Source organism: Scyliorhinus torazame, chromosome 15 (assembly GCF_047496885.1).
Source record: "Scyliorhinus torazame isolate Kashiwa2021f chromosome 15, sScyTor2.1, whole genome shotgun sequence".
NCBI classification, from domain to species: domain Eukaryota; kingdom Metazoa; phylum Chordata; class Chondrichthyes; order Carcharhiniformes; family Scyliorhinidae; genus Scyliorhinus; species Scyliorhinus torazame.
The window spans coordinates 205,401,916-205,428,246 of NC_092721.1; the positions used below are offsets into that span (position 1 = coordinate 205,401,916).

The window sequence follows — 26,331 nt, forward strand, 5'->3', positions numbered from 1 at the left end:
TCCCTCGTTTCCCTCTCCCTCGTTTCCCTCTCCCTCGTTTCCCTCTCCCTCGTTTCCCTCTCCCTCGTTTCCCTCTCCCTCGTTTCCCTCTCCCTCGTTTCCCTCTCCCTCGTTTCCCTATCCCTCGTTTCCCTATCCCTCATTTCTCTTTTCTTTCTCTATCTCTCTCTTTTCTTTCTCTCTCCCTCTTTTCTTTCTCTCTCACTCTTTTCTTTCTCCCTCACTCTTTTCTTTCTCCCTCACTCTTTTCTTTCTCCCTCACTCTTTTCTTTCTCCCTCACTCTTTTCTTTCTCCCTCACTCTTTTCTTTCTCCCTCACTCTTTTCTTTCTCCCTCACTCTTTTCCCTTCTCTCTCCTCTCTCTCTCGCCTGTCTCTTTTCACTCCTTTTTTCTCTCTCTTTTCTCTCCCTTTCTCTCTCCACTTTTCTCTCTCTCCTTTTTTTCTCTTTTCTCTCAATCTCTTTTCTCTCTCTCCTTTCTCTTTCTCTCTCACCTCTTTTCTGGTCTTTTTTCTCTCTTTCTCTGTTTTCCTCTCTTCTCTCTCCCTTTTCCCTCTCTTTTCCTCTCTTTTCTCTCCTCTCTCTCTTTCTCTCCTCTCTCTCTTTCTCTCCTTTCCCTCTCCCTCTTTTCCCTCTCCCTCTTTTCTCTTTTCTTTCTCCCTCTCTTCTTTCTCTCTCCCTCTCTCTCTTTCTCTCTCCCTCACTCTCTTCTTTCTCGCTCACTCTTTTGTTTCTCTCTCCCTCTCGCTCTTTTCTCTCACTCTCTCCTCTTTTCTCTCGCTCTCCTCTTTCTCTCGCTCACTCTTTTCTCTCGCTCCTCTTTTCTCTCGCTCTCTCCTCTTTTCTCTCGCTCTCTCCTCTTTTGTCTCGTTCTCTCCTCTTTTCTCTCGCTCTCTCCTCTTTTCTCTCGCTCTCTCCTCTTTTCTCTCGCTCTCTCCTCTTTTCTCTCGCTCTCTCCTCTTTTCTCTCGCTCTCTCTTTTCTCTCTCTTTTCTCTCTCCACTTTTCTCTATCCACTTTTCTCTCTGTCTCCTCTTCTCTATCTGCTCTTCTCTCTCCCCTTTTCTTTTTCTCTCTCTTTTCTCTTTCCCTCTATTCTCTTTCTATTCTCTTTCTCTCTCTTTTCTCTTTTCTCCTTCTCTCTCTTTTCTCCGTTCTCTCTCTCTCTTCTTTCTCTCTCCCTCACTCTTTTTTCTCGTTCACTCTTTTCTTTCTCCCTCTCTCTTTCTCTCTCCCCTTTTCTCTCTCTCTTTTCTCCTTTTCTCCCCCTCTTTTCTCTCCCTCGTTTCTCTCCCTCGTTTCTCTCCCTCGTTTCTCTCCCTCGTTTCTCACCCTCGTTTCTCTCCCTCGTTTCTCCCCCTCGTTTCTCCCCCTCGTTTCTCCCCCTCGTTTCTCCCCCTCGTTTCTCCCCCTCGTTTCTCCCCCTCGTTTCTCCCCCTCGTTTCTCCCCCTCGTTTCTCCCCCTCGTTTCTCCCCCTCGTTTCTCCCCCTCGTTTCTCCCCCTCGTTTCTCCCCCTCGTTTCTCCCCCTCGTTTCTCCCCCTCGTTTCTCCCCCTCGTTTCTCCCCCTCGTTTCTCCCCCTCGTTTCTCCCCCTCGTTTCTCCCCCTCGTTTCTCCCCCTCGTTTCTCCCCCTCGTTTCTCCCCCTCGTCTCTCCCCCTCGTCTCTCCCCCTCGTCTCTCCCCCTCGTCTCTCCCCCTCGTCTCTCCCCCTCGTCTCTCCCCCTCGTCTCTCCCCCTCGTCTCTCCCCCTCGTCTCTCCCCCTCGTCTCTCCCCCTCGTCTCTCCCCCTCGTCTCTCCCCCTCGTCTCTCCCCCTCGTCTCTCCCCCTCGTCTCTCCCCCTCGTCTCTCCCCCTCGTCTCTCCCCCTCGTCTCTCCCCCTCGTCTCTCCCCCTCGTCTCTCCCCCTCGTCTCTCCCCCTCGTCTCTCCCCCTCGTCTCTCCCCCTCGTCTCTCCCCCTCGTCTCTCCCCCTCTTCACTCCCCCTCTTCACTCCCCCTCTTCACTCCCCCTCTTCACTCCCCCTCTTCACTCCCCCTCTTCACTCCCCCTCTTCACTCCCCCTCTTCACTCCCCCTCTTCACTCCCCCTCTTCACTCCCCCTCTTCACTCCCCCTCTTCACTCCCCCTCTTCACTCCCCCTCTTCACTCCCCCTCTTCACTCCCCCTCTTCACTCCCCCTCTTCACTCCCCCTCTTCACTCCCCCTCTTCACTCCCCCTCTTCACTCCCCCTCTTCACTCCCCCTCTTCACTCCCCCTCTTCACTCCCCCTCTTCACTCTCCCTCTCCCTTTTCTTTTTTCTCTCTTTTTTCTCTTGTCTCTTTCTCCCTCCTCTTTCTCTCTCCGCTTTTTCTCTTCCCCTTCTCTCTCACTTTTCGCTCTCTCCTCTTTTCCCTCTCTTTCTCCTCTTTTCTGCCTCCTCTTTTCCCTCTCTTCTCTCTCATCTCACTCTTTTCTCCTCTCTCCTCTCTCTTTTCTTTCTCTCTCTTTCCTCTCCCTCTTTCCTCTCTCCTCTCTATTCTCGCTCTCTCCTCTTTTCTCTCCCTTTTTCTCTCTTTTCTCTCCCCTTTTCTCTCCTCTCTCTTTCTCTCCACTTCTCTCTCTCTCTCTCTCTCTCTCTCTCTCTCTCTCTCTCTCTCTCTCTCCTTTCTCTCTCTCCTCTTTTCTCTCTCTCTTTTCTCTCTTCTCCTTTTCTCTCTATCTCTTTTCTCTCTTCTCTCTCCTCTCTCTTTTCTCTCCTCTTGTCTCTCTCTCTCCTATCTCCTCTTCTCCCTCTCTTTTCTCTTCCTCTCTCTTTTCTCTTTCCCTCTTTTTCTCCTCTTTCTCTTTTTTCTCTCTCTCCTCTCTTTTCTCTCTTTTCTCTTTTCTCTCTCTCTTTTTCCTCTCTCCGCTTTTTTTCTCTCTCCTGTTCGCTCTCTCTCTTTGCTCTCCTCCTTTTCCCTCTCTTCTCTCATCTCTTTCCTCTCTCATCTCTCTCTCATCTCTCTCCTCTCTCCATTCTCTCTTCTCTCTTTTTCATTTTTCTGTCCCTCTCTCTCGTCTCCCTCTTCTTTTCTCTCTCCTTTCTGGCTCTCTCCTCCTTTCTCTCCTCTTTCTCTCTTTTCTCTCTCTCTCCTCTTCTCTCTCTCTTTTCTCTCTCTCCTCGTTTCTCTTTCTCTCTACTCTTTCTCTCTCTTTTCTCTCTATTCTCGCTCACTTTCCCCCTTTTGTCTCTCTTTTCTCTTTTCTTTCTCTCCCTTGCTCTCTCTCCTCTTTTCTCTCTCTCATTTTTACTTTTTTTTCTCTCAATCTCTTTTCTCTTAATCTCTTTTCCCTCTGTCTCTTTTCCCTCTCTCTCTCTTTTCCCTCTCTCTCTCTTTTCCCTCTTCCTCTTTTCCCTCTTTCTCTTTTCTCTCTCTTTTCTCCTCTTTTCTCTCCCCTCTTTTCTCTCCTTTCTCTTTTCTCTTTTCTCTTTTCTCCTTTTCTCTTTTCTCTCTCTCTCTCTCCTCTCTTTCTCTCCTTTTCTCTCTCTTGTCTCTTTTTCTCTCCCTTTCTCTCCACTTTTCTCCCTCTCCTTTTTAATCTCTTTTCTCTCAATCTCTTTTCTCTGTTTTCTCTTTCTCACCTCTTTTCTGCTCTTTGTTCTCTCTTTCTCTCCTTTCCTCGCCTCTCTCCTCTCCCTTATCCATCTCTTTTCTCTCTTCTCTCCTCTCCCTCCCTCGTTTCTCTCTCCCTCGTTTCTCTGTCCCTCGTTTCCCTCTCCCTCGTTTCCCTCTCCCTCGTTTCCCCCTCCCTCGTTCACCTCTCCCTCATTTCCCTCTCCCTCATTTCCCTCTCCCACGATTTCCCCCTCCTTCGTTTCCCTATCCCTCATTTCTCTTTTCTTTCTCTATCCCTCTCTCTTTCTCTCTCCCTCTCTCTTCCCTTTCTCTCTCCCTCACTCTTTTATTTCTCCCTCCCTCTTTTCTTTCTCCCTCACTCTTTTCTTTCTCCCTCACTCTTATCTCTTCTCTCTCTCGCCTCTCTCTTTTCACTCCTTTTTTCTCTTTTTTCTCCTTTTCTCTCTCTTGTCTCTCTCTTTTCTCTCCCTTTCTCTCTCCTTTTTTCTCTTTACTCTCAATCTCTTTTCTCTCAATCTCTTTTCTCTCTCTCTTCTCTCTTTTCACTTTCTCACCTCTTTTCTGCTCTTTTTCCTCTCTTTCTCTCTCCTCTCCCTTATCCCTCTCTTTTTTGCTCTCTTTTCTCTCCTCCTCTCTCTCTTTTCTCTCCTCTCTCCCTCCCTCGTTTACCTCTCCTCGTTTACCTCTCCTCGTTTACCTCTCCTCGTTTACCTCTCCTCGTTTACCTCTCCTCGTTTACCTCTCTCTCGTTTCCCTCTCCTCGTTTACCTCTCCTCGTTTACCTCTCCTCGTTTACCTCTCTCTCGTTTCCCTCTCCCTCGTTTCCCTCTGCCTCGTTTCCCTTGTTTCCCTCTGCCTCATTTCCCTCTCCTTCGTTTCCCTATCCCTCATTTCTCTTTTCTTTCTCTCTCCCTCTTTCTCTCTCTTTCCTTTCTTTCTCCCTCGCTCTTTTCTTTCTCCCTCACTCTTTTCTTTCTCCCTCACTCTTTTCTCTTCTCACTCCTCTCTCTCGCCTCTCTCTTTTCACTCCTTTTTTCTCTCTTTTTTCTCCTTTTCTCTCTCTTGTCTCACTTTTTTCTCTCTCTCTCTCTCCTTTTCTCTCTCTCTCCTTTTTTTCTCTTTTCTCTCTTTCTTTTCTCTTTCTCTCTCCTCTTTTCTGGTCTTTTTTCCCTCCTTCTCTGTTTTCCTCTCTTCTCTCCCCCTTTTCCCTCTCTTTTTCTCTCTTTTCTCTCCTCTCCTCTCTCTCTTTCTCTCCTCTCTCTTTCTCTCCTTTTCCTCTCCCTCGTTTCCCTCTCCCTCGTTTCTCTTTTCTTTCTCCCTCCTTTCTCTCTCCCTCTCTCTCTCCTTTCTTTCTTCCTCTCCCTTTCTCTCCTCTTTTCTCTCTCGCTCTCTCCTCTTTTCTCTCGCTCTCTCCTCTTTTCTCTCGCTCTCTCCTCTTTTCTCTCCCTCTCTCCTCTTTTCTCTCGCTCTCTCCTCTTTTCTCTCCCTCTCTCCACTTTTCTCTCTCCTCTCCTTTTTAATCTCTTTTCTCTCAATCTCTTTTCTCTCTCTTTTCTTTTTCTCACCTCTTTTCTGCTCTTTTTTCTCTCTCTGTCTTTTCCTCTCTCCTCTCCCTTATCCCTCTCTTTTCTCTCTCTTTCGCTCTCTTTTCTCTCCTCTCTCTCCCTGATCCCTCTCTTTTCACTCCTCTCTCCTCTCCCTCCCTCGTTTCCCTCTCCCTCGTTTCCCTCTCCCTCGTTTCCCTCTCCCTCGTTTCCCTCTCCCTCGTTTCCCTCTCCCCTCGTTTCCCTCTCCCTCGTTTCCCTCTCCCTCATTTCTCTTTTCTTTCTCTATCTCTCTCTTCTTTCTCTCTCCCTCTCTTTTCTTTCTCTCTCCCTCACTCTTTTCTTTCTCCCTCACTCTTTTCTTTCTCCCTCACTCTTTTCTTTCTCCCTCATTCTTTTCTTTCTCCCTCACTCTTTTCTTTCTCCCTCACTCTTTTCTCTTTCCTCTCTCTCTCGCCTGTCTCTTTTCACTCCTTTTTTCTCTCTCTTTTCTCTCCCTTTCTCTCTCTCCTTTTTTTCTCTTTTCTCTCAATCTCTTTTCTCTCTCTCCTTTCTCTTTCTCTCTCACCTCTTTTCTGGTCTTTTTTCTCTCTTTCTCTGTTTTCCTCTCTCTCTCCCTTTTCCCTCTCTTTTCCTCTCTTTTCTCTCCTCTCTCCTCTCTCTCTTTCCTCTCTCTCTTTCTCTCCTTTCCCTCTCCCTCTTTTCCCTCTCCCTTGTTTCCCTCTCCCTCGTTTCTCTTTTCTTTCTCCCTCTCTTCTTTCTCTCTCCCTCTCTCTCTTCTTTCTCTCTCCCTCATTCTCTTTCTCGCTCACTCTTTTGTTTCTCTCTCCCTCTCGCTCTCTCCTCTTTTCTCTCGCTCTCTCCTCTTTTCTCTCGCTCACTCTTTTCTCTCGCTCTCTCCTCTTTTGTCTCGCTCTCTCCTCTTTTGTCTCGCTCTCTCCTCTTTTCTCTCGCTCTCTCCTTTCTCTCGCTCTCTCCTCTTTTCTCTCGCTCTCTCTTTTCTCTCGCTCTCTCCTCTTTTCTCTCGCTCTCTCTTTTCTCTCTCCTCTTTTCTCTCTCCACTTTTCTCTATCCACTTTTCTCTCTGTCTCCTCTTCTCTATCTCCTCTTCTCTCTCTCTTTTCTCTTTCCCTCTATTCTCTTTCTCTTTCTATTCTCTTTCTCTCTCTTTTCTCTTTTCTCCTTCTCTCTCTTTTCTCCGTTCTCTCTCTCTCTCTTCTTTCTCTCTCCCTCACTCTTCTTTCTCGTTCACTCTTTTCTTTCTCCCTCTCTCTTTCTCTCTCCCCTTTTCTCTCTCTCTCTCTTTTCTTCTTTTCTCCCCCTCTTTTCTCCCCCTCTTTTCTCCCCCTCTTTTCTCCCCCTCTTTTCTCCCCCTCTTTTCTCCCCCTCTTTTCTCCCCCTCTTTTCTCCCCCTCTTTTCTCCCCCTCTTTTCTCCCCCTCTTTTCTCTCCCTCTTTTCTCCCCCTCTTTTCTCCCCCTCTTTTCTCCCCCTCTTTTCTCCCCCTCTTTTCTCTCCCTCTTCACTCTCCCTCTTCACTCTCCCTCTTCACTCTCCCTCTTCCTCTTCACTCTTCCTCTCCTCTTTTCTCTCTCCTCTTTTCTCTCTCCCCTTTTCTCTCTCTCTCCTCTTCTCTATCTCCTCTTCTCTCTCCCCTTTTCTTTTTCCCTCTATTCTCTTTCTCTCTCTATTCTCTTTCTCTCTCTATTCTCTTTTCTCCTTCTCTCTCTTTTCTCCTTTCTCTCTCCCTCTCCCTTTTCTTTCTCTCTCCCTCACACTTTTCTTTCTCGCTCACTCTTTTCTTTCTCTCTCCCTCTCTCTTTCTCAGTCTCCTCTTTTCTTTCTCGCTCTCTACTCTTTTCTCTCTCGCTCTATTCCTTTCTTTCTCGCTCTCTCCTCTTTTCTCTCCCCACTTTTCTCTCCCCACTTTTCTCTCCCCCCTTTTCTCTCCCCCTTTTCTCTCCCCCTTTTCTCTCCCCCCTTTTCTCTCTCCACTTTTCTCTCTCCACTTTTCTCTCTCCACTTTTCTCTCTCCACTTTTCTCTCTCCACTTCTCTCTCTCCACTTTTCTCTCTCCACTTTTCTCTCTCCACTTTTCTCTCTCCACTTTTCTCTCTCCACTTTTCTCTCTCCACTTTTCTCTCTCCACTTTTCTCTCTCCACTTTTCTCTCCTCTTTTCTCTCTTTTCTCTCTCCTTTTCTCTATCTCCTCTTCTCTCTCCCCTTTTCTTTTTCTCTTTCTTTTCTCTTTCCCTCTTTTTCTCTTTTCTCTTTTCTCCTTCTCTCTCTCCCTCACTCTTTTCTTTCTCGCTCACTCTTTTCTTTCTCTCTCCCTCTCTCTTTCTCTTTCCCTCTCGCTCTCTACTCTTTTTTTCTCTGTCTCTCCTCTTTTCTCTCTCTCCTCTTTCTCTCTTTTCTCTTTCCCTCTTTTCTCTTTCTCTCTTTTCTCTCCTTTCTCTCTCCCTCACTCTCTTCTTTCTCGCTCACTATTTTGTTTCTCTCTCCCTCTCACTTTCTCTCTCCTCTTTTCTCTCTCGCTCTCTACTCTGTTCTTTCACGCTCTCTCCTCTTTTCTCTCGCTCTCTCCTCTTTTCTCTCGCTCTCTTTTCTCTCGCTCTCTCCTCTTTTCTCTTGCTCTCTCTCCACTTCTCTCGCTCTCTCCTCTTTTCTCTCTCCACTTTTCTCTCTCTCTCCTCCTATATCTCCCCTTTTCTTTTCTCTCTCTTTTCTCTTCTATTCTCTTTCTCTCTCTATTCTCTTTCTCTCTCTTTTCTCTCTTCTCCTCTCTCTTTTCTCTCTTCTCCTGCTCTCTCTCTTTCCTTTCTCGCTCACTCTTTTCTTTCTCGCTCACTCTTTTCTTTCTCTCTCCCTCTCTCTTTCTCTCTCTCCTCTTTTCTCTCTCGCTCTCTCCTCTGTTCTTTCTCACTCTCTCCTCTTTTCTCTCGCTCTCTCCTCTTTTCTCTCGCTCTCTCTTTTCTCTCGCTCTCCTTTTTCTCTCGCGCTCTCTCCTCTTTTCTCTCTCCACTTTTCTCTCTCTCTCCTCTTCTCTCTCCCCTTTTATTTTCTCTCTCTTTTCTCTTCTATTCTCTTTCTCTCTCTCTTCTCTTTTCTCCTGCTCTCTCTTTTCTCCTGCTCTATCTTTTCTCCTTTCTCTCTCCCTCTCTTTTCTTTCTCTCTCCCTCACTCTTTTCTTTCTCCCTCACTCTTTTCTTTCTCCCTCACTCTTTTCTTTCTCCCTCACTCTTTTCTTTCTCCCTCACTCTTTTCTTTCTCCCTCACTCTTTTCCCTTCTCTCTCCTCTCTCTCTCGCCTGTCTCTTTTCACTCCTTTTTTCTCTCTCTTTTCTCTCCCTTTCTCTCTCCACTTTTCTCTCTCTCCTTTTTTTCTCTTTTCTCTCAATCTCTTTTCTCTCTCTCCTTTCTCTTTCTCTCTCACCTCTTTTCTGGTCTTTTTTCTCTCTTTCTCTGTTTTCCTCTCTTCTCTCTCCCTTTTCCCTCTCTTTTCCTCTCTTTTCTCTCCTCTCTCTCTTTCTCTCCTCTCTCTCTTTCTCTCCTTTCCCTCTCCCTCTTTTCCCTCTCCCTCTTTTCTCTTTTCTTTCTCCCTCTCTTCTTTCTCTCTCCCTCTCTCTCTTTCTCTCTCCCTCACTCTCTTCTTTCTCGCTCACTCTTTTGTTTCTCTCTCCCTCTCGCTCTTTTCTCTCACTCTCTCCTCTTTTCTCTCGCTCTCCTCTTTCTCTCGCTCACTCTTTTCTCTCGCTCCTCTTTTCTCTCGCTCTCTCCTCTTTTCTCTCGCTCTCTCCTCTTTTGTCTCGTTCTCTCCTCTTTTCTCTCGCTCTCTCCTCTTTTCTCTCGCTCTCTCCTCTTTTCTCTCGCTCTCTCCTCTTTTCTCTCGCTCTCTCCTCTTTTCTCTCGCTCTCTCTTTTCTCTCTCCACTTTTCTCTATCCACTTTTCTCTCTGTCTCCTCTTCTCTATCTGCTCTTCTCTCTCCCCTTTTCTTTTTCTCTCTCTTTTCTCTTTCCCTCTATTCTCTTTCTATTCTCTTTCTCTCTCTTTTCTCTTTTCTCCTTCTCTCTCTTTTCTCCGTTCTCTCTCTCTCTTCTTTCTCTCTCCCTCACTCTTTTTTCTCGTTCACTCTTTTCTTTCTCCCTCTCTCTTTCTCTCTCCCCTTTTCTCTCTCTCTTTTCTCCTTTTCTCCCCCTCTTTTCTCTCCCTCGTTTCTCTCCCTCGTTTCTCTCCCTCGTTTCTCTCCCTCGTTTCTCACCCTCGTTTCTCTCCCTCGTTTCTCCCCCTCGTTTCTCCCCCTCGTTTCTCCCCCTCGTTTCTCCCCCTCGTTTCTCCCCCTCGTTTCTCCCCCTCGTTTCTCCCCCTCGTTTCTCCCCCTCGTTTCTCCCCCTCGTTTCTCCCCCTCGTTTCTCCCCCTCGTTTCTCCCCCTCGTTTCTCCCCCTCGTTTCTCCCCCTCGTTTCTCCCCCTCGTTTCTCCCCCTCGTTTCTCCCCCTCGTTTCTCCCCCTCGTCTCTCCCCCTCGTCTCTCCCCCTCGTCTCTCCCCCTCGTCTCTCCCCCTCGTCTCTCCCCCTCGTCTCTCCCCCTCGTCTCTCCCCCTCGTCTCTCCCCCTCTTTTCTCCCCCTCTTTTCTCCCCCTCTTTTCTCCCCCTCTTTTCTCCCCCTCTTTTCTCCCCCTCTTTTCTCTCCCTCTTTTCTCCCCCTCTTTTCTCCCCCTCTTTTCTCCCCCTCTTTTCTCCCCCTCTTTTCTCTCCCTCTTCACTCTCCCTCTTCACTCTCCCTCTTCACTCTCCCTCTTCCTCTTCACTCTTCCTCTCCTCTTTTCTCTCTCCTCTTTTCTCTCTCCCCTTTTCTCTCTCTCTCCTCTTCTCTATCTCCTCTTCTCTCTCCCCTTTTCTTTTTCCCTCTATTCTCTTTCTCTCTCTATTCTCTTTCTCTCTCTATTCTCTTTTCTCCTTCTCTCTCTTTTCTCCTTTCTCTCTCCCTCTCCCTTTTCTTTCTCTCTCCCTCACACTTTTCTTTCTCGCTCACTCTTTTCTTTCTCTCTCCCTCTCTCTTTCTCAGTCTCCTCTTTTCTTTCTCGCTCTCTACTCTTTTCTCTCTCGCTCTATTCCTTTCTTTCTCGCTCTCTCCTCTTTTCTCTCCCCACTTTTCTCTCCCCACTTTTCTCTCCCCCCTTTTCTCTCCCCCTTTTCTCTCCCCCTTTTCTCTCCCCCCTTTTCTCTCTCCACTTTTCTCTCTCCACTTTTCTCTCTCCACTTTTCTCTCTCCACTTTTCTCTCTCCACTTCTCTCTCTCCACTTTTCTCTCTCCACTTTTCTCTCTCCACTTTTCTCTCTCCACTTTTCTCTCTCCACTTTTCTCTCTCCACTTTTCTCTCTCCACTTTTCTCTCTCCACTTTTCTCTCCTCTTTTCTCTCTTTTCTCTCTCCTTTTCTCTATCTCCTCTTCTCTCTCCCCTTTTCTTTTTCTCTTTCTTTTCTCTTCCCTCTTTTTCTCTTTTCTCTTTTCTCCTTCTCTCTCTCCCTCACTCTTTTCTTTCTCGCTCACTCTTTTCTTTCTCTCTCCCTCTCTCTTTCTCTTTCCCTCTCGCTCTCTACTCTTTTTTTCTCTGTCTCTCCTCTTTTCTCTCTCTCCTCTTTCTCTCTTTTCTCTTTCCCTCTTTTCTCTTTCTCTCTTTTCTCTCCTTTCTCTCTCCCTCACTCTCTTCTTTCTCGCTCACTATTTTGTTTCTCTCTCCCTCTCACTTTCTCTCTCCTCTTTTCTCTCTCGCTCTCTACTCTGTTCTTTCACGCTCTCTCCTCTTTTCTCTCGCTCTCTCCTCTTTTCTCTCGCTCTCTTTTCTCTCGCTCTCTCCTCTTTTCTCTTGCTCTCTCTCCACTTCTCTCGCTCTCTCCTCTTTTCTCTCTCCACTTTTCTCTCTCTCTCCTCCTATATCTCCCCTTTTCTTTTCTCTCTCTTTTCTCTTCTATTCTCTTTCTCTCTCTATTCTCTTTCTCTCTCTTTTCTCTCTTCTCCTCTCTCTTTTCTCTCTTCTCCTGCTCTCTCTCTTTCCTTTCTCGCTCACTCTTTTCTTTCTCGCTCACTCTTTTCTTTCTCTCTCCCTCTCTCTTTCTCTCTCTCCTCTTTTCTCTCTCGCTCTCTCCTCTGTTCTTTCTCACTCTCTCCTCTTTTCTCTCGCTCTCTCCTCTTTTCTCTCGCTCTCTCTTTTCTCTCGCTCTCCTTTTTCTCTCGCGCTCTCTCCTCTTTTCTCTCTCCACTTTTCTCTCTCTCTCCTCTTCTCTCTCCCCTTTTATTTTCTCTCTCTTTTCTCTTCTATTCTCTTTCTCTCTCTCTTCTCTTTTCTCCTGCTCTCTCTTTTCTCCTGCTCTATCTTTTCTCCTTTCTCTCTCCCTCTCTTTTCTTTCTCTCTCCCTCACTCTTTTCTTTCTCCCTCACTCTTTTCTTTCTCCCTCACTCTTTTCTTTCTCCCTCACTCTTTTCTTTCTCCCTCACTCTTTTCTTTCTCCCTCACTCTTTTCCCTTCTCTCTCCTCTCTCTCTCGCCTGTCTCTTTTCACTCCTTTTTTCTCTCTCTTTTCTCTCCCTTTCTCTCTCCACTTTTCTCTCTCTCCTTTTTTTCTCTTTTCTCTCAATCTCTTTTCTCTCTCTCCTTTCTCTTTCTCTCTCACCTCTTTTCTGGTCTTTTTTCTCTCTTTCTCTGTTTTCCTCTCTTCTCTCTCCCTTTTCCCTCTCTTTTCCTCTCTTTTCTCTCCTCTCTCTCTTTCTCTCCTCTCTCTCTTTCTCTCCTTTCCCTCTCCCTCTTTTCCCTCTCCCTCTTTTCTCTTTTCTTTCTCCCTCTCTTCTTTCTCTCTCCCTCTCTCTCTTTCTCTCTCCCTCACTCTCTTCTTTCTCGCTCACTCTTTTGTTTCTCTCTCCCTCTCGCTCTTTTCTCTCACTCTCTCCTCTTTTCTCTCGCTCTCCTCTTTCTCTCGCTCACTCTTTTCTCTCGCTCCTCTTTTCTCTCGCTCTCTCCTCTTTTCTCTCGCTCTCTCCTCTTTTGTCTCGTTCTCTCCTCTTTTCTCTCGCTCTCTCCTCTTTTCTCTCGCTCTCTCCTCTTTTCTCTCGCTCTCTCCTCTTTTCTCTCGCTCTCTCCTCTTTTCTCTCGCTCTCTCTTTTCTCTCTCCACTTTTCTCTATCCACTTTTCTCTCTGTCTCCTCTTCTCTATCTGCTCTTCTCTCTCCCCTTTTCTTTTTCTCTCTCTTTTCTCTTTCCCTCTATTCTCTTTCTATTCTCTTTCTCTCTCTTTTCTCTTTTCTCCTTCTCTCTCTTTTCTCCGTTCTCTCTCTCTCTTCTTTCTCTCTCCCTCACTCTTTTTTCTCGTTCACTCTTTTCTTTCTCCCTCTCTCTTTCTCTCTCCCCTTTTCTCTCTCTCTTTTCTCCTTTTCTCCCCCTCTTTTCTCTCCCTCGTTTCTCTCCCTCGTTTCTCTCCCTCGTTTCTCTCCCTCGTTTCTCACCCTCGTTTCTCTCCCTCGTTTCTCCCCCTCGTTTCTCCCCCTCGTTTCTCCCCCTCGTTTCTCCCCCTCGTTTCTCCCCCCTCGTTTCTCCCCCTCGTTTCTCCCCCTCGTTTCTCCCCCTCGTTTCTCCCCCTCGTTTCTCCCCCTCGTTTCTCCCCCTCGTTTCTCCCCCTCGTTTCTCCCCCTCGTTTCTCCCCCTCGTTTCTCCCCCTCGTTTCTCCCCCTCGTTTCTCCCCCTCGTCTCTCCCCCTCGTCTCTCCCCCTCGTCTCTCCCCCTCGTCTCTCCCCCTCGTCTCTCCCCCTCGTCTCTCCCCCTCGTCTCTCCCCCTCGTCTCTCCCCCTCGTCTCTCCCCCTCGTCTCTCCCCCTCGTCTCTCCCCCTCGTCTCTCCCCCTCGTCTCTCCCCCTCGTCTCTCCCCCTCGTCTCTCCCCCTCGTCTCTCCCCCTCGTCTCTCCCCCTCGTCTCTCCCCCTCGTCTCTCCCCCTCGTCTCTCCCCCTCGTCTCTCCCCCTCGTCTCTCCCCCTCTTCACTCCCCCTCTTCACTCCCCCTCTTCACTCCCCCTCTTCACTCCCCCTCTTCACTCCCCCTCTTCACTCCCCCTCTTCACTCCCCCTCTTCACTCCCCCTCTTCACTCCCCCTCTTCACTCCCCCTCTTCACTCCCCCTCTTCACTCCCCCTCTTCACTCCCCCTCTTCACTCCCCCTCTTCACTCCCCCTCTTCACTCCCCCTCTTCACTCCCCCTCTTCACTCCCCCTCTTCACTCCCCCTCTTCACTCCCCCTCTTCACTCCCCCTCTTCACTCCCCCTCTTCACTCCCCCTCTTCACTCCCCCTCTTCACTCCCCCTCTTCACTCTCCCTCTCCCTTTTCTTTTTTCTCTCTTTTTTCTCTTGTCTCTTTCTCCCTCCTCTTTCTCTCTCCGCTTTTTCTCTTCCCCTTCTCTCTCACTTTTCGCTCTCTCCTCTTTTCCCTCTCTTTCTCCTCTTTTCTGCCTCCTCTTTTCCCTCTCTTCTCTCTCATCTCACTCTTTTCTCCTCTCTCCTCTCTCTTTTCTTTCTCTCTCTTTCCTCTCCCTCTTTCCTCTCTCCTCTCTATTCTCGCTCTCTCCTCTTTTCTCTCCCTTTTTCTCTCTTTTCTCTCCCCTTTTCTCTCCTCTCTCTTTCTCTCCACTTCTCTCTCTCTCTCTCTCTCTCTCTCTCTCTCTCTCTCTCTCTCTCTCTCTCCTTTCTCTCTCTCCTCTTTTCTCTCTCTCTTTTCTCTCTTCTCCTTTTCTCTCTATCTCTTTTCTCTCTTCTCTCTCCTCTCTCTTTTCTCTCCTCTTGTCTCTCTCTCTCCTATCTCCTCTTCTCCCTCTCTTTTCTCTTCCTCTCTCTTTTCTCTTTCCCTCTTTTTCTCCTCTTTCTCTTTTTTCTCTCTCTCCTCTCTTTTCTCTCTTTTCTCTTTTCTCTCTCTCTTTTTCCTCTCTCCGCTTTTTTTCTCTCTCCTGTTCGCTCTCTCTCTTTGCTCTCCTCCTTTTCCCTCTCTTCTCTCATCTCTTTCCTCTCTCATCTCTCTCTCATCTCTCTCCTCTCTCCATTCTCTCTTCTCTCTTTTTCATTTTTCTGTCCCTCTCTCTCGTCTCCCTCTTCTTTTCTCTCTCCTTTCTGGCTCTCTCCTCCTTTCTCTCCTCTTTCTCTCTTTTCTCTCTCTCTCCTCTTCTCTCTCTCTTTTCTCTCTCTCCTCGTTTCTCTTTCTCTCTACTCTTTCTCTCTCTTTTCTCTCTATTCTCGCTCACTTTCCCCCTTTTGTCTCTCTTTTCTCTTTTCTTTCTCTCCCTTGCTCTCTCTCCTCTTTTCTCTCTCTCATTTTTACTTTTTTTTCTCTCAATCTCTTTTCTCTTAATCTCTTTTCCCTCTGTCTCTTTTCCCTCTCTCTCTCTTTTCCCTCTCTCTCTCTTTTCCCTCTTCCTCTTTTCCCTCTTTCTCTTTTCTCTCTCTTTTCTCCTCTTTTCTCTCCCCTCTTTTCTCTCCTTTCTCTTTTCTCTTTTCTCTTTTCTCCTTTTCTCTTTTCTCTCTCTCTCTCTCCTCTCTTTCTCTCCTTTTCTCTCTCTTGTCTCTTTTTCTCTCCCTTTCTCTCCACTTTTCTCCCTCTCCTTTTTAATCTCTTTTCTCTCAATCTCTTTTCTCTGTTTTCTCTTTCTCACCTCTTTTCTGCTCTTTGTTCTCTCTTTCTCTCCTTTCCTCGCCTCTCTCCTCTCCCTTATCCATCTCTTTTCTCTCTTCTCTCCTCTCCCTCCCTCGTTTCTCTCTCCCTCGTTTCTCTGTCCCTCGTTTCCCTCTCCCTCGTTTCCCTCTCCCTCGTTTCCCTCTCCCTCGTTTCCCCCTCCCTCGTTCACCTCTCCCTCATTTCCCTCTCCCTCATTTCCCTCTCCCACGATTTCCCCCTCCTTCGTTTCCCTATCCCTCATTTCTCTTTTCTTTCTCTATCCCTCTCTCTTTCTCTCTCCCTCTCTCTTCCCTTTCTCTCTCCCTCACTCTTTTATTTCTCCCTCCCTCTTTTCTTTCTCCCTCACTCTTTTCTTTCTCCCTCACTCTTATCTCTTCTCTCTCTCGCCTCTCTCTTTTCACTCCTTTTTTCTCTTTTTTCTCCTTTTCTCTCTCTTGTCTCTCTCTTTTCTCTCCCTTTCTCTCTCCTTTTTTCTCTTTACTCTCAATCTCTTTTCTCTCAATCTCTTTTCTCTCTCTCTTCTCTCTTTTCACTTTCTCACCTCTTTTCTGCTCTTTTTCCTCTCTTTCTCTCTCCTCTCCCTTATCCCTCTCTTTTTTGCTCTCTTTTCTCTCCTCCTCTCTCTCTTTTCTCTCCTCTCTCCCTCCCTCGTTTACCTCTCCTCGTTTACCTCTCCTCGTTTACCCTCTCCTCGTTTACCTCTCCTCGTTTACCTCTCCTCGTTTACCTCTCTCTCGTTTCCCTCTCCTCGTTTACCTCTCCTCGTTTACCTCTCCTCGTTTACCTCTCTCTCGTTTCCCTCTCCCTCGTTTCCCTCTGCCTCGTTTCCCTTGTTTCCCTCTGCCTCATTTCCCTCTCCTTCGTTTCCCTATCCCTCATTTCTCTTTTCTTTCTCTCTCCCTCTTTCTCTCTCTTTCCTTTCTTTCTCCCTCGCTCTTTTCTTTCTCCCTCACTCTTTTCTTTCTCCCTCACTCTTTTCTCTTCTCACTCCTCTCTCTCGCCTCTCTCTTTTCACTCCTTTTTTCTCTCTTTTTTCTCCTTTTCTCTCTCTTGTCTCACTTTTTTCTCTCTCTCTCTCTCCTTTTCTCTCTCTCTCCTTTTTTTCTCTTTTCTCTCTTTCTTTTCTCTTTCTCTCTCCTCTTTTCTGGTCTTTTTTCCCTCCTTCTCTGTTTTCCTCTCTTCTCTCCCCCTTTTCCCTCTCTTTTTCTCTCTTTTCTCTCCTCTCCTCTCTCTCTTTCTCTCCTCTCTCTTTCTCTCCTTTTCCTCTCCCTCGTTTCCCTCTCCCTCGTTTCTCTTTTCTTTCTCCCCTCCTTTCTCTCTCCCTCTCTCTCTCCTTTCTTTCTTCCTCTCCCTTTCTCTCCTCTTTTCTCTCTCGCTCTCTCCTCTTTTCTCTCGCTCTCTCCTCTTTTCTCTCGCTCTCTCCTCTTTTCTCTCCCTCTCTCCTCTTTTCTCTCGCTCTCTCCTCTTTTCTCTCCCTCTCTCCACTTTTCTCTCTCCTCTCCTTTTTAATCTCTTTTCTCTCAATCTCTTTTCTCTCTCTTTTCTTTTTCTCACCTCTTTTCTGCTCTTTTTTCTCTCTCTGTCTTTTCCTCTCTCCTCTCCCTTATCCCTCTCTTTTCTCTCTCTTTCGCTCTCTTTTCTCTCCTCTCTCTCCCTGATCCCTCTCTTTTCACTCCTCTCTCCTCTCCCTCCCTCGTTTCCCTCTCCCTCGTTTCCCTCTCCCTCGTTTCCCTCTCCCTCGTTTCCCTCTCCCTCGTTTCCCTCTCCCTCGTTTCCCTCTCCCTCGTTTCCCTCTCCCTCATTTCTCTTTTCTTTCTCTATCTCTCTCTTCTTTCTCTCTCCCTCTCTTTTCTTTCTCTCTCCCTCACTCTTTTCTTTCTCCCTCACTCTTTTCTTTCTCCCTCACTCTTTTCTTTCTCCCTCATTCTTTTCTTTCTCCCTCACTCTTTTCTTTCTCCCTCACTCTTTTCTCTTTCCTCTCTCTCTCGCCTGTCTCTTTTCACTCCTTTTTTCTCTCTCTTTTCTCTCCCTTTCTCTCTCTCCTTTTTTTCTCTTTTCTCTCAATCTCTTTTCTCTCTCTCCTTTCTCTTTCTCTCTCACCTCTTTTCTGGTCTTTTTTCTCTCTTTCTCTGTTTTCCTCTCTCTCTCCCTTTTCCCTCTCTTTTCCTCTCTTTTCTCTCCTCTCTCCTCTCTCTCTTTCCTCTCTCTCTTTCTCTCCTTTCCCTCTCCCTCTTTTCCCTCTCCCTTGTTTCCCTCTCCCTCGTTTCTCTTTTCTTTCTCCCTCTCTTCTTTCTCTCTCCCTCTCTCTCTTCTTTCTCTCTCCCTCACTCTCTTTCTCGCTCACTCTTTTGTTTCTCTCTCCCTCTCGCTCTCTCCTCTTTTCTCTCGCTCTCTCCTCTTTTCTCTCGCTCACTCTTTTCTCTCGCTCTCTCCTCTTTTGTCTCGCTCTCTCCTCTTTTCTCTCGCTCTCTCCTTTCTCTCGCTCTCTCCTCTTTTCTCTCGCTCTCTCTTTTCTCTCGCTCTCTCCTCTTTTCTCTCGCTCTCTCTTTTCTCTCTCCTCTTTTCTCTCTCCACTTTTCTCTATCCACTTTTCTCTCTGTCTCCTCTTCTCTATCTCCTCTTCTCTCTCTCTTTTCTCTTTCCCTCTATTCTCTTTCTCTTTCTATTCTCTTTCTCTCTCTTTTCTCTTTTCTCCTTCTCTCTCTTTTCTCCGTTCTCTCTCTCTCTCTTCTTTCTCTCTCCCTCACTCTTCTTTCTCGTTCACTCTTTTCTTTCTCCCTCTCTCTTTCTCTCTCCCCTTTTCTCTCTCTCTCTCTTTTCTTCTTTTCTCCCCCTCTTTTCTCCCCCTCTTTTCTCCCCCTCTTTTCTCCCCCTCTTTTCTCCCCCTCTTTTCTCCCCCTCTTTTCTCCCCCTCTTTTCTCCCCCTCTTTTCTCCCCCTCTTTTCTCCCCCTCTTTTCTCTCCCTCTTTTCTCCCCCTCTTTTCTCCCCCTCTTTTCTCCCCCTCTTTTCTCCCCCTCTTCTCTCTCCCTCTTCACTCTCCCTCTTCACTCTCCCTCTTCACTCTCCCTCTTCCTCTTCACTCTTCCTCTCCTCTTTTCTCTCTCCTCTTTTCTCTCTCCCCTTTTCTCTCTCTCTCCTCTTCTCTATCTCCTCTTCTCTCTCCCCTTTTCTTTTTCCCTCTATTCTCTTTCTCTCTCTATTCTCTTTCTCTCTCTCTTCTCTTTTCTCCTTCTCTCTCTTTTCTCCTTTCTCTCTCCCTCTCCCTTTTCTTTCTCTCTCCCTCACACTTTTCTTTCTCGCTCACTCTTTTCTTTCTCTCTCCCTCTCTCTTTCTCAGTCTCCTCTTTTCTTTCTCGCTCTCTACTCTTTTCTCTCTCGCTCTATTCCTTTCTTTCTCGCTCTCTCCTCTTTTCTCTCCCCACTTTTCTCTCCCCACTTTTCTCTCCCCCCTTTTCTCTCCCCCTTTTCTCTCCCCCCTTTTCTCTCCCCCCTTTTCTCTCTCCACTTTTCTCTCTCCACTTTTCTCTCTCCACTTTTCTCTCTCCACTTTTCTCTCTCCACTTCTCTCTCTCCACTTTTCTCTCTCCACTTTTCTCTCTCCACTTTTCTCTCTCCACTTTTCTCTCTCCACTTTTCTCTCTCCACTTTTCTCTCTCCACTTTTCTCTCTCCACTTTTCTCTCTCCACTTTTCTCTCCTCTTTTCTCTCTCCTTTTCTCTCTCCTTTTCTCTATCTCCTCTTCTCTCTCCCCTTTTCTTTTTCTCTTTCTTTTCTCTTTCCCTCTTTTTCTCTTTTCTCTTTTCTCCTTCTCTCTCTCCCTCACTCTTTTCTTTCTCGCTCACTCTTTTCTTTCTCTCTCCCTCTCTCTTTCTCTTTCCCTCTCGCTCTCTACTCTTTTTTTCTCTGTCTCTCCTCTTTTCTCTCTCTCCTCTTTCTCTCTTTTCTCTTTCCCTCTTTTCTCTTTCTCTCTTTTCTCTCCTTTCTCTCTCCCTCACTCTCTTCTTTCTCGCTCACTATTTTGTTTCTCTCTCCCTCTCACTTTCTCTCTCCTCTTTTCTCTCTCGCTCTCTACTCTGTTCTTTCACGCTCTCTCCTCTTTTCTCTCGCTCTCTCCTCTTTTCTCTCGCTCTCTTTTCTCTCGCTCTCTCCTCTTTTCTCTTGCTCTCTCTCCACTTCTCTCGCTCTCTCCTCTTTTCTCTCTCCACTTTTCTCTCTCCTCCTATATCTCCCCTTTTCTTTTCTCTCTCTTTTCTCTTCTATTCTCTTTCTCTCTCTATTCTCTTTCTCTCTCTTTTCTCTCTTCTCCTCTCTCTTTTCTCTCTTCTCCTGCTCTCTCTCTTTCCTTTCTCGCTCACTCTTTTCTTTCTCGCTCACTCTTTTCTTTCTCTCTCCCTCTCTCTTTCTCTCTCTCCTCTTTTCTCTCTCGCTCTCTCCTCTGTTCTTTCTCACTCTCTCCTCTTTTCTCTCGCTCTCTCCTCTTTTCTCTCGCTCTCTCTTTTCTCTCGCTCTCCTTTTTCTCTCGCGCTCTCTCCTCTTTTCTCTCTCCACTTTTCTCTCTCTCTCCTCTTCTCTCTCCCCTTTTATTTTCTCTCTCTTTTCTCTTCTATTCTCTTTCTCTCTCTCTTCTCTTTTCTCCTGCTCTCTCTTTTCTCCTGCTCTATCTTTTCTCCTTTCTCTCTCCCTCTCTCTTTTCTTTCTCTCTCGCTCACTCTTTCCTTTCTCGCTCACTCTTTTCTTTCTCGCTGACTCTTTTCTTTCTCGCTGACTCTTTTCTTTCTCTCTCCCTCTCTCTTTCTCTCTCTCCTCTTTTCTCTCGCCCTCTACTCTCTTCTTTCTCGCTCTCTCCTCTTTTCTCTCGCTCTCTCCTCTTTTCTCTCTCGCTCTCTCCTCTTTTCTCTCTCGCTCTCTTCTCTCTCTCTCTCCTCTTTTCTCTCGCTCTCTCTTCTCTCTCCTCTTTTCGCTCTCCACTTTTCCGTCTCCACTTTTCTCCTCTTTTCTCTCTCTTTTCTCTCTCCTCTTCTCTCTCTCTCTTCTTCTCTATCTCCTCTTCTCTCTCCCCTTTTCTTTTTCTCTCTCTTTTCTCTTTCCCTCTATTCTCTTTCTCTCTCTAGTCTCTTTCTCTCTCTTTTCTCCTTTCTCTCTCCCTCACTCTTTTCTTTCTCTCTCCCTCACTCTTTTCTTTCTCGCTCACTCTTTTCTTTCTCTCTCCCTCTCTCTCTCAGTCTCCTCTTTTCTTTCTCGCTCTATACTCTTTTCTCTCTCGCTCTACTCCTTTCTCGCTCTCTCCTCTTTTCTCTCGCTCTCTCCTCTTTTCTCTCGCTCTCTCCTCTTTTCTTTCGCTCTCCTCTTTTCTCTCTCTTCTCTATCTCCTCTTCTTTCTCCCCTTTTCTTTTTCTCTTTTCTCTTTCCCTCTATTCTCTTTCTCTCTCACTCTTTTTCTCGCTGACTCTTTTCTTTCTCTCTCCCTCTCTTTCCTCTTTTCTCTCTCGCTCTCTACTCTTTTTCTCTCGCTCTCTTTTTTCTCTCGCTCTCTTTTCTTTTCTCCCTCTTTTCTCTTTCTCTCTTCTCTTTTCTCTCCTTTCTCTCTCCCTCTCTTTTCTTTCTTTCTCGCTCACTCTTTTCTTTCTCGCTCACTCTTCTTTCTCGCTCACTCTTTTCTTTCTCGCTCACCCTCTTTTTTGCTCTCGCTCTCTACACTTTTTTCTCTCGCTCTCTACTCTTTTTTTCTCTCGCTCTCTACTCTTTTCTTTCTCACTCTTCTCTTTTCTCTCTCATTTTTCTCCTCTTTTCTCTCCACTTTTCTCTCTCCACTTTTCTCTCTTTTCTCTCTCTCTCTACTCTCCTCTTCTCTCTCCCCTTTTCTTTTTCTCTCTCTTTTCTCTTTCCCTCTATTCTCTTTCTCTCTCTTTTCTCTTTTCTCCTCTCTCTTTTCTCCTTTCTCTCTTTTCTCCTTTCTCTCTTCCTCTCCCTTTTCTTTCTCTCCCTCACTCTTTTCTTTCTCCCTCACTCTTTTCTTTCTCCCTCACTCTTTTCTTTCTCGCTCACTCTTTTCTTTCTCGCTCACTCTTTCCTTTCCCTCTCCCTCTCTCTCTACTCTTTTCTTCTCGCTCTACTCCTTTCTTTCTCGCTCTCTCTCTTTTCTCTCACTCTCTCTTTTCTCTCGCTCTCTCTTTTCTCTCTCCACTTTTCTCTCCTCTTTTCTCTCTCCTCTTTTCTCTTTTCTCTCTCCTCTTTTCTCTCTCTCTCTCCTCTTCTCTCTCCCCTTTTCTTTTTCTCTTTCTTTTCTCTTTCCCTCTATTCTCTTTCTCTTTTCTCTTTTCTCCTTCTCTCTCTTTTCTCCTTTCTCTCTCCCTCTCCCTTTTCTTTCTCTCCCTCACTCTTTTCTTTCTCGCTCACTCTTTTCTTTCTCTCTCCCTCTCTCTTTCTCCTCTTTTCTCTCTCGCTCTCTACTCTTTTTTTCTCTCTCCTCTTCTCTCTCTCTCTCCCCTTTTCTCTTTCTCTCTTTTCTCTTTCTCTCTTTTCTCTTTCTCTCTCCCTATCTCTTTTCTTTCTCTCTCCCTCACTCTTTTCTTTCTCTCTCCCTCTCTTTCTCTCCTCTTTTCTCTCTCGCTCTCTCCTCTTTTTTCTCTCGCTCTCTCCTCTTTTTTTCTCTCGCTCTCTCTTTTCTCTCTCTCTCCTCTTTTCTCTCTCCTCTTTTCTCTCTCTCTACTCTTTTCTCTCCTTTTCTCTCTCTCTCTCCTCTTCTCTATCTCCTCTTCTCTCTCCCCTTTTCTCTTTCTCTTTTCACTTTCTCTCTTTTCTCTTTCTCTTTTCTCCTTCTCTGTTTTCTCTCTCTTTCTCTCCGCTTTTTTTCTCCCTCCTCTTCTCTCCCTCCTCTTCTCTCTCTCCTCTTTTCGCTCTCTCTTTTCCCTCGCTCTCTCTGTCTTTTCTCCTTTTCCCTCTCATCTCTCTTTTCTCTCTCATCTCTTTTCTGGCTCTCTCCTCTTCTCTTTCTCTCTATTCTCTCGGTCTCCTCTTTTCTCGCTCTCTTTTCCCTCTCTTTTCTCTTTCTCTCTCCTCTTTACTCTTTCATCTTTCTCTTTTCCCTCTCTCTTTTCTTTCTCTTTTCTCTCTTTGCTCTCTTTTTTCTTTCTCTCCCTCCCCTTTTCTCTCTCTCTTTTCTCTCACTCTTTTCTCTTTTTACTCTTTTTTCTCTCCCTTTCTCTCCTCTTTTCTCTTCTCTCTCTTTCCTCTTTTTACTTTTCCCTAGCCTTTTTTCTCTCAATCTCTTTTCTCTCAAACTCTTTTCCCTCTATCTCTTTTCTCTCAATCTCTTTTCCCTCTCTCAATTTTCTCCCTCTGCCTTTTCTCTCTCTCTTTTCCCTCTTTTCCCTCCTTTTCTCTCTTTCTCTCTCCTTCTCTCTCTTTTCTCTCCTTCTCTCTCTTTTCTCTCTTTCTCTCCTTTCTCTCTTTTTTCTCCTTTTCTCACTCTCTCGTCTCTTTTTTCTCTCCCTTTCTCTCTCTCCACTTCTCTCTCTTTTTTTCTCTTTTCTCTCAATCTCTTTTCTCTCTTTTCACTTTCTCTCCCACCTCTTTTCTGCTCTTTTTTTCTCTCTTTCTCTCTTTTCCTCTTTTCTCTCTCCTCTCTCTCCCTTATCCCTCTCTTTTCTCTCTCTTTCGCTCTTTTCTCTCCTCTCTCTTTTCCCTCCTCTCTCTTCCCTCCCTCTTTTCCCTCTCCCTCCCTCTCTCTTTTCCCTCTCCCTCCCTCCCTCTTTTCCCTCTCCCTCCCTCCCTCTTTTCCCTCTCCCTCCCTCCCTCTTTTCCCTCTCCCTCCCTCTTTTCCCTCCCTCTTTTCCCTCCCTCGTTTCCCTCTCCTTCGTTTCCCTGTCCCTCATTTCTCTTTTCTTTCTCTATCCCTCTCTCTTTCTCTCTCCCTCTCTCTTCTCTTTCTCTCTCCCTCTCTCTTCTTTCTCTCTCCCTCACTCTTTTCTTTCTCCCTCACTCTCTTCTTTCTCTCTCCCTCTCTCTTTCTCTCTCTTTTCTCTCTCGCTCTCTACTCTTTTCTCTCTCTGTCTCTCCTCTTTTCTCTCTGTCTCTCTTTTCTCTCTGTCTCCCTCTCCCTCTTCTCTCTCTCTCTCTCTCCCTCTTTTCTCTCTCTCCCTCTTTTCTCTCTCTCTCTCTCTCTTTTCTCTCTCTCTCTCTCTCCTTTTCTCTCTCTCTGTCTCACTCCCCTTTTCTCTCTCCCTCTCCTCCTTTTCTCTTCACTCTCTCTCGTACTGTAATGCATCTTTAATCAATACTGCCACTCTTCTCCCCCCCCACTCTTCTTCCTTTCCTGTCTCTCCTGTGCACCTTGCACCCTGGAATATTCGACATAATCGCACTACCTCTGAATTTTATTCTAAACATTAAAGTAAAACAAAAAAATGCTACAAGTACTCAGCAGCACCTTCAGGACTGGATGACCTTCCATCAGCTCCTAAAAATTAACCCAGTGCTTTATGTTTTTTAATGTTTTGCAAAATTATGATACTGCTAATGATTTGTTCGCTGTTACCCTTAGCTCCCTTTGTGTTCCAATCCCATTCCGTTTCTTATTCTCTGACGTTGAGGCAATGTTTCTATATTTCCTTCCAAAATTCACATTTATCTGTGTTAAAGTTAATTTGCCACTTAACTGCCCTGTCTAAAAGTATTGCATTGCATTCTTCCTCTGGTTTGGTGTCCTCAGCAAATGCTGCTGTTGATGCGATCATCCAGTCTAATCTAGTTTATCTGTGCAGAAATAAAGTGCAATTTCCCTGCTCTGTATCATGGGAGTTTCCGAATGATTCCGGGACTTGTCTCTCCCAGATATCCATTCTGTGTTCACAACTCTGCATGATTAACTTCTTGATGCACTTAATCCAATATTCATCTTGAACACTTGGAGCTCATGGCTCTTTGCTGCAAGACCTCCAAGATTGAAATGAAATGTTCCCTTTCTGTGTCCAGTGATAGGAATGAGCAAAGTATTCAAGATGCTGCCTGATGTGAGTGCCGTGTCGTAAGCATGTTTCCTCTGAAGTATTACATCAGAAAGAAACAAACTATTCATTCCAGTTGGCCTATGTTGGTCAACACTAGCTTCCTCCCATTCTTTGAACCCTATCAGCATATTCCCTATTTCTCTCTCATGTCTTTATCTAGCTTGCCCTTGAATATGTCTACACTATTCACATCAACTGCTCGGTGTGATCGTGATCTCGTCACTCTCTGGGTTTAGAGGTTTCTCCTCCATTTCCTATTAGTGATTATCGTATATATGGGTGGCACGGTAGCACAGTGGTTAGCACTGCTGCTTCACAACACCAGACACCCGGGTTTGATTCCCGCCTTGGGTCACTGTGAGGAGTCTGCACGTTCTCCCCATGTTGCGTGGGTTTCCTCCGGGTGCTCCGGTTTCCTCCCACAGCCCAAAGACGTGCAGGTTCGGTGGATTGGCCATGATAAATTGCCCTTAGTGTCCAAAAAAGTTAGGTGAGGTTACGTGTATAAGCGATTGCACAATGAATGTATCAGATCTAAGCTCTACAGTCCTGCCACATCCCGCCATGAATGGTGGTGGACAATTAAACAACTCACAATGGGGCGGCAAGGTAGCACAGTGGTTAGCTCTGTCGCTTCACAGCTCCAGGGTCCCAGGTTCATTGTCTGTGTGGAGTCTGCAAGTTCTCCCCGTGTCTGCGTGGGTTTCCTCCGGGTGCTCCGGTTTCCTCCCACAAGTCCAAAAAGACGTGCTGTTAGGTAATTTGGACATTCTGAATTCTCCCTCTGTGTACCCGAACAGGCGCCGGAGTGTGACGACTAGAGGACTTTCGCAATAACTTCATTGCAGTGTTAATGTAAGCCTACTTGTGACAATAATAAAGATTATTATTATTTGAGCTCTTATTTCTGGACTCCCCCACGAGTTGAAACGCACTGTGTGCGTACCTTGTCATAATTTAGAAACTTGTCATCGGGTCACTTCTCAGCCTGCCCTTTAATCGAGAAAGGAGCCCAACCTGTCCAATCATTCCTGCTATAATTATAGTTTTCTGCACTGTCTCCAGTACCTTTATATCCTTTTTATAATATGTAGACCAGAACAGTTCATAGTACACCCCAACAAGGTTCTAAACAAGTGAAACCTAACATCTCTGCTTCTCAATTCCACTCCTCTACACATTTTAAAAAAAAATTAGAAATTTCGAATACGCAATTTTTTTTTCCAGTTAAGGGGCAATTTAGCGTGGCCAGTTCACCTACCCTGCGCATCTTTGGGTTGTGGGGGTGAGACCCACGCAGACACTGGGAGAATGTGCAAGCTCCACACGGACAGTGACCCGGGGCCGAGATCAAACCTGGGACCTCGGAGCTGTGATGCAGCAGTGATCCCTCTACAAATAAGCCAAAGTACTTCTCTTTTTGTGTTTTCTTAAGAGCCTTAGCATTACTTGAATGGCTTGTATATTTCTAATCCATTTATTTTATTTATCACACAAAGATTGTGTGGGTTCTTTATTTTTCCTCTGTGGATATTCTACCTCACAAGTAACTATTTTGGTTCAATACGTTGAGCAATTTAGTAATATCCCAAGTTTCTTGCGTGTCACATTTACTTTGACACCTGGATCCTTGGATTGCCCATTCTGTAGATGGGCTCAGCCCCGTAAAACAGAGCTCTGGTAAAGGTGAGGGCGTGTGAAGATGAGTGCAATTCATGGTCACAAAGTCCAGCCTCAATATTGGTCAGGCTGCAGCCTGGAGTATTGTGTCCAAGTCTAGGGGGCATAGTCCTTGGGGAAGATGTCACGGCCATGGTGAGGGTGCACAAGAGATTTATGAGAATGGCACCAGAGATGAGGGACTTCCAATTAGTGTAAAGACTGGAGAAGATGGGATTTTTCTCCTCTGGGCAGAGACGGTTGAGAGAGATTTAATAGAGATGTTCTTCCAAGTTATGAGTGGCTTTGATTAAGTAAATGAATAGGGACTGATCCAGTGACAGCAGGGCCAATGACCAAAGAATGCACGTTGAAGATTACCGTCAAATGATTCCAGGCGTGCGGTGGTGGGGGGCATGAGAGTTGTGTTTGACGTGGTGAATTGCTGTGAATCTGCCTGCAAGAACGATGGATTAGGAGCACAGTGCACAGATGTGAACTTCCTGTGTTGAAGAATGTAATATAAATAGTTGGTGGTAACAATTAACTGCATGACCACTCTCTGCTCTTTGAAGCTCTTTTTGAAGGATTACGATGCCTGCACTCTGGGCAGTTTGTTGGATTGGTTTTAAAGAAATGCTACATGATGACGGATCCAACATTTTTGTTGAGATGTTGTAAAGTGTGGGGGGGTAGAGGGCTACGGCTGAACTTTAAACCGATTTTGAATCCAACCCAGAGAGGCACGAGAAACATTAAAAACTCACTAATGATCCTCCTATATTGGTAATGGGCTGATGAATGAAGGAGCAGGCGAA

General features: G+C 46.2%; 1 protein-coding gene and 1 pseudogene across 4 annotated transcripts in view; one reads left to right on the forward strand and one right to left on the reverse strand.

Moving 5' to 3' along the window:
* The window catches only part of LOC140392141 (nuclear mitotic apparatus protein 1-like), a 177,701-nt gene that overhangs the window by 60,098 nt on the left and 91,272 nt on the right, over window positions 1-26,331 (forward strand). The gene's annotated exons all lie outside the window — the stretch shown is intronic.
* Window positions 20,956-22,957, reverse strand: LOC140391733 (uncharacterized; annotated as a pseudogene).